Below are 6770 nucleotides of genomic sequence, written 5' to 3'. Positions count from 1 at the left end.
CAAGAAAATTATTATGAGATATTGAAACTCTCATTAGACTCCTTACTAAATTGGATGAGAGTATAAGATTTACTTTATATGGGTAAAATAACTCTTTTTTTTTTCTTTTTTTCTGATGTGAGATTATCAAATAAAAGTTAGTCAATAGATATTTTCTTAATTGTTTAAAGTTAAGAAAATCAAGAAAATTAGTATGAGATATTGAAACTCACAAGACTCCTCATTAAAAATATCATTTTCCTTATATAATATATAGATAGATAGATAGATAGATGGATGGTAGGAGCAGTGGTAGGTTTTTTTGGGGTCCTTAACATTTCTGGTATAATATATTTTCCATTGTGATTTCAACTTACAACAAAAATAAGCGTAATTATGGAGTTATAGTATTATAATTTGAATTTTGTGTTTAAAAAAGAGTAAATTACAAATATACATTATGAGATTTGCTTAAAATATAGTTTGTCTATATGACTCTAGAAATTATATTCTGCCCTTTAAATTTTTTAATTTCATAACAAATGACTCTTTCATTGATAAATCATCAAGTCAATTAGTAATTTTTAATAATATCATAAATTTGTTTTAATTAATAACTCAGGTAATTTTATCATTAAAGAAGAGCAGTGGAGAATTTTATTTTTTTAATTAATTATATTAAATAAAAAATTATGACAAGGAGATATTTCTAATTTTCTAAGCTAGAAAGAGCAATTTATATTTTAAATAAATCTCAAGAGGTGTATTTATAATTTATCTTAACAATAAAGGGTAAACTACCTATAGGTCCAAACAGTTGGACTTATTTTCATCAAATCTTATTGAAAATAAGATCTAGTAAAATCGTCGTTAAAAATAATTTTTTGTGATATTTTTTGCATATGTCGCTAAAAATTGACAATTAGTGATTTTTTTTTTTCCAGTTTTTATAAATTCTCGCTAAAACTTATAATTGTGAAATTTTTTTGTGATGAATTTTATAAACTGTTGCTAAAATTTAAAAATTAGTGACATTTTTTGTGACGATTTTTTAAATTGTCGTTAAAACTTAAAATTAATAATATTTTTGTGACAATTTTTAAATTATCGCTGAAAATTAATAATTAGTGACTTTTTTAATAATATTTAATAAAACGCTATTAGTTATCATAATAATTAGTAGATATTAAATTCACATAGTAACACTTACAAGTAAGTCCCATAAAGTTTAGTCTTTAGAAATCGTAAGGTTGATTTTACAATTGAACAATTTTGCCACCACGCTGAGACTCGCCCATGACAAAAAATCAATCTAGAAGCAAGAGAAATTTCACTAGCGAAAAGAAAGTGAAAATAAAGTAACTGTGAAGATCTTTAACATAAATGTAATACTTGCACTAGAAATCTTATTGACGTAGAAAAATTATCCCTTGATAATGCGCTTATGTAATAGAAATTGAATTAATCTAATGTAAAGTTTAAGTGCAGAATGAATTAGAATCAGGAATTGATATTTTTAAGTAACATTCAAAATAAAAAATTTAAATTTGTAGTATTATTTAGTGTGTTTGATTTCAATTTTTTGGAAATTGAATTTTTTGTTTTCCATGAATATTTTTAAAATTTTAAGTATTTTTTTTATTTTTTTAAATGTACCTTACTTAGATGTATCTAAACAGTAAAATATTTGTGAAAAAATATTTTTAAAAATTAATAAATACACAAAAATACGAAAAATATATTGAATTTTCATATTTTGTTTTTGTATTTTTGATATTTAGTAAATTTTTTAAAGATTTTTTTAAATATTATACTTTTTAAGTATATTTATGTTAGATGTGTCTAAAAATTAAAAAAATTGCTTAAAATATTAAAAAAATTCATTAAAAATAATATATATATGAAAAATAAAAAAGTATAATTAGTGTTTTTTAGAAATCAAAATCAAACAAGCTAATTGATACTAACAAATTCTTCCATATAGGATTGATTTGAATCACATGAACTGATATAAGAAGTGTAACTCATGGTTTAACAACGAAAGAAAGAAAGAAAAACAAAGACATAAGCAATGCATTAAACAACAAACCCCACTGAGAATATCAAAAGATTACATATGGGCGATCTTGAGTATAGAAGGCACCGCAAGTTTTATTACTATATAACTTGAACCTCTGCATTTCGAGTCAAGTCATGATGATAGACCCAACAGAACAGGCAGGTAGGCAAGCGGTGGAGGTGGAGCGTTACAAATGGTATCAGAGCGGGTGTCAGGGCATTACCGTTTCATAATTTTTCCAAATTTGGATGACTTGAGCAAGTGACTTAGCAGATGATCCGTGTTCACTCGTAGCGGTGGCAGCTGCCTCTTTCAGTTCCCTCGCCTTGTGTCGAAGTGGTTTCCCTCATTCTCCTATAATAAGATCCCTCACAAGTTTTGCGATTTCACGACCAACAAGGTCGTCATTCTCGTTCTTCTTTGGTCTAAACGCGATTTTGAATTGTTTAGTTAGCACTTCTGTATGCATTTCTTGCTCTCCAAAGAGTGGCCAAGCAATTAAAGGCACTCCATTGACTAAGCTTTCTAAGATTGAGTTCCAACCACAATGACTCAGGAATCCACCAGTCGAGCCATGGCTCAGGATTTGGATCTGTAGGGCCCAGGACCGAACCAATAGACCCAACCCCCCTCTTGTTGTTCTCTCCACGAACCCCTTTGGTAGGAAATCAAATGGGTCATCATCCTTGTTAATGCTTTGTGCATTGTAGTGAACGCCACTTGCACTATCCTTATCTGGGCTCCTAACAACCCAAATGGAATCAGGATCCCCTCCTTGCATTTTCTACTTGTAGGGTCATTGGACCCACTTTTAGGCCCAATTTTGATAGTCGTTCATATTTTAAGATATGTTCAGTATATCATACCTGTAAAAAATAAAGTTGATTGGATATCAGAAAGTATGTGTTCGGAAAACTCAAACTAAAAATTATTTTTTTAAAAATTTAATAAACAGTTTTCCGAAAACATATTTTCTGATATCTGATCAACTTGATTTTTTACAGATATGATATAATGAACAAATCTTAAAATATGAACGGTTCGGATTATCAAAATTGGGCCTAAAAGTGACGTCCAGATCCTCTAGAGTGATCTTGTGAAGTGATCCTCTAGAGTGATCTCTTATGGTGCAACATGTGTCCCATTAATGGAATCAATGGCTGAGATGATCCCTCGTTTTGGTGAGCCAAACCCCAAATTTTTTTTTTTTTTTTTTGTAGAGTTGCAGATCGAGAGGAAGGAGGAAGAAGAAGAAAATGGATTTGAGAGAAACCGGAAGAAAACGGATTTGAGGAAGAAGAAAACTCTGGGTTTGAGAGAAAATGGGTGGATTTGCAGAGAAAATGGGTTTGAGAGATGAAGAAGAAAATGAAAGTTCATCCATGGCGATGAACTTCTTGAGAGACCAAACCCATTAACCCAACACAGCAAAAAAAACTTTTCTTCTTCCATTTTCTTCTTCCTCAAATCCATTTAATGGTTGGATTTGCAGAGAAAATGAGTTTGAGAGATGAAGAAGAAAATGGAAGTTCATCCATGGCGATGAACTTCTTGAGCGACCAAACCCATTAACCCAACACAACAAAAAAACTTTTCTTCTTCCTCAAATCCATTTTCTTCCAATTTCTCTTAAATCCATTTTCTTCCAGTTTTCTTACATTTTCTTCTTCCTCCTCCTCGTCCTTTCAAATCCATTTTCTTCTTCTTCCTCCTTCCTCTCGACTCCATCTGCAACTCAGCAATTTTTTTTTTTTTTTTTTTTTTTTTTGGGTCTGACTCATCAAAGCGACGTCGTTTTGGCGAGGATCATCTTAGCTGTTGGTTCCATTAATGGGACACGTGTTGCACTATAAGGGATCACTCTAGAGGATCACTTCACACGATCACTTTAGTGGATTCAGACGCCTAAAAGTAGACCCAATAACCTTGGGAATAGAAAATATAAAGAAGAAATGCAAGGAAGGGATCTTGATTCACCCAAATGAACCTTTGTTCACTCATCTCCAAACCCAAGGCTAGTTCAGTTAGCTGCTCCTGTGAAAGGGTCCCACTGCTCCCGAATGACGCAAATAAAACTGAGCCACGTGGCTGCTCATCGAGCCACCTCAAGCACTCCACATCATCATCATTTCCACTTGTCGGACGGGTTTGTAACACGGGTCCAATCGGGTATACGGGCGGTTTTTTACCTGACCCATCATCCTCCTCGTCCACGAAAGCATTAAAAGCTCCAGGTTCCAAATCTAGGAAGAGTAATGCTAGAGACCCCAAATATTCTACTAAAAGTTTTACCAAATGTCTCACATGGGTGTGGGACCCACACAATGTGGGTCCCATGTGGGTCCCACACCCATATGAGACATTTGGTAAAACTTTTGGTAGAATTTTTGGGGCCTCTAGCATTTTTAATCTAGGAAACTATTGACGATAATCCCATCAGCCAGATTGAACCTTTTGGTATGGTAAATGAACAATTTGTAAGTGTGAGTGTTTCTGTTCTGCATCACATCTACTAACTGTGTGCCCCGAATCGGGAGGCAACCGGGTATTTTGATTGGGTCGGGTATATCTTTATAGTCACTGTAACCTTGAGCTTCTTCGTTTAACTTGGGCAAATGCAAAAGCAATGACAGTGACATTGCACATAAAGGCACGGAAATGTACCGTAGCAGATTGAATTCTCGAGCAACTTCAAATGCGTCGGTGCCAGCGACATCGACTACCAGGGCGACGAGACGAGTTGACTCAGTTAAGAGCTTGAGCGAGTCACGGAGAGCCGGGACAGCACGAGTCATGGCGGTTGCGACAAAAAAAGAAGGATTGGCGTTGGAAGGAACGTCGGCCAGAGGGGGAGGAGGAGGGAGATAGAGGACTTGAATGGTTTTGGGCATGGAGGAATCGAGGAAAGATTCTTGGGATTTGATGGGAAACCGAAAGTTGGGGATGATGAAGGTGACTGAGAAGTTGTGGGTGAGGACGAGTCGCGTAGCGAACTCAGTGAGTGGGATGAGATGACCCATTGCTGGTGTGGGGAAAATGACTATTCGAGGCTTCTACTGTTGTTGTTTGATAGCAGTTTCCATGACGCGAGAGAGAGAGAGAGAGATGATAATAAGTCAGTTAAGCAAACAATGGTGCCATCCACGAACGTATATAGATATAAATTATTTTTTTATAATTTTAAAAATTATATTCCATTTTTTGAAGTTTTAAGTTTCACGTAATCATTTTTATTAATAAATCAAAATTAATTAATAATTTTTAATGATGTCATAAATTTATTTCAATTAATGATTTAAATAATTTTATTATTTTATTGGAAGGAGAGCAATTAGAAATTTTATTTTTTTAATTAATTTTATATAAAAAATTCTAATAAGAGAATATTTATAATTTTTCAAATCAAATTACATCTAGAGGTGTATTTGTAATTTATCCTTTAGTTTTTAATTTTGTCTATTTAAATTTTAATCGTTGGTTTGTTTTCAATTTTAACCATTCATCTATTTTTGTTAAATAATATCAAAGAAAAAAAAGTTAATTTTAGTCATTAAACTCAATGTCAGTATACACAAAATGTATAAAGTACTACTTTCATTAAATTTAATGACTAAAAAACTATTTTTTTGTTATTGATTTTACTTAATAAAAATAAACAAATAGTTTAGATTAATTCAAAATTTAAAATTTATTTACAACACTCAAACCCCGACAATTTATTTACAAGGCTCACGAGATCCAACATCACCGTTCAGTCTACTTTGTCAATTAGAGACAAACTTGAACCTTTTATGAAAAGAATAAAAATATATATTTTTTTATTTTTATTATAAAAAGAGGCGTAAATGGCTGAGAGGAGAGAAATTATCTTGTCTTCCAAGAATTTTAATTAGGTTGTGTGCCTTTTCAATTTATTGGTTGTTTTATGTAATAAATAAGGGGGAAAAATAAAAAATAGTAGTTATGTAATCTATAGAATTACATGGGCATAACATGTAGAATACAGGGCGGACTTATGTGATAACTTTTCGTGAGAGAAAGAAAATTATACAGTAGTCTTGGAATATCACGTGGTCATACTTCTTCACCAATCACCATTATTATGTTTCATCATGTTACTCAATCACCCAACACAAATAATTAATATTCTACATTCTCCACCAATTATATTACCATAGAGTACCACATGACGACACTTTGAGACTACGGAATAATCACACAAAAGAGGAAGGGTTGTCTTCATTTCTATCTCGATTATAAAATATTTTTGTAAATATTATAAAATGAGAAAAATATACACATAACTCCCTTATAGTATGGAGTAAAGCAAAGTCCAACTTCATTAATTAGTGATGATCATGCATCTGTCCAACTCACCCAACCCGATCAAACTGATTGATTTTGGATGGATGTTGTGTGAGTGATTTTCTGATCACACTGCCCGTTTAGTAATCAGCTAGAGAGCACCGGCAGAATAGATGGCTTTAGCTAACCTGTAACAGAAAGAAAAGGCTCCGGCGGTGGCTCTTCCACCCGTGGGCACTCCAACGATCAAATCAGTATATCTCTCAAAGATAATCAAGTGCTAAACTTACTACTCAAAGCATAAAATTGCGTACCTTAGACCCACGGGGGTGCCTCTCTTTTATAGTTTACTTAATCCTAGTCCCACAAGAAGCCTGACTTCTATGGACTCCAATTCAGTACTTACTTTGGACTCTTCAAGAGATAA

At 32.9% G+C, this 6770-nt stretch overlaps 1 pseudogene; it reads right to left on the bottom strand.

Moving 5' to 3' along the window:
* Window positions 1–2230: 2230 nt before the first annotated feature.
* LOC114290776 (hydroquinone glucosyltransferase pseudogene) lies at window positions 2231–5058 on the bottom strand (annotated as a pseudogene).
* Between the last annotated feature and the right edge of the window lie 1712 nt (window positions 5059–6770).

The sequence above is a fragment of the Camellia sinensis genome, chromosome 6, assembly GCF_055761805.1.
Source record: "Camellia sinensis isolate YWXY chromosome 6, ASM5576180v1, whole genome shotgun sequence".
Lineage (NCBI taxonomy): Eukaryota > Viridiplantae > Streptophyta > Magnoliopsida > Ericales > Theaceae > Camellia > Camellia sinensis.
Note: the sequence above shows the minus strand (reverse complement) of the source record. Positions and strands in the feature narration are given on the sequence as shown.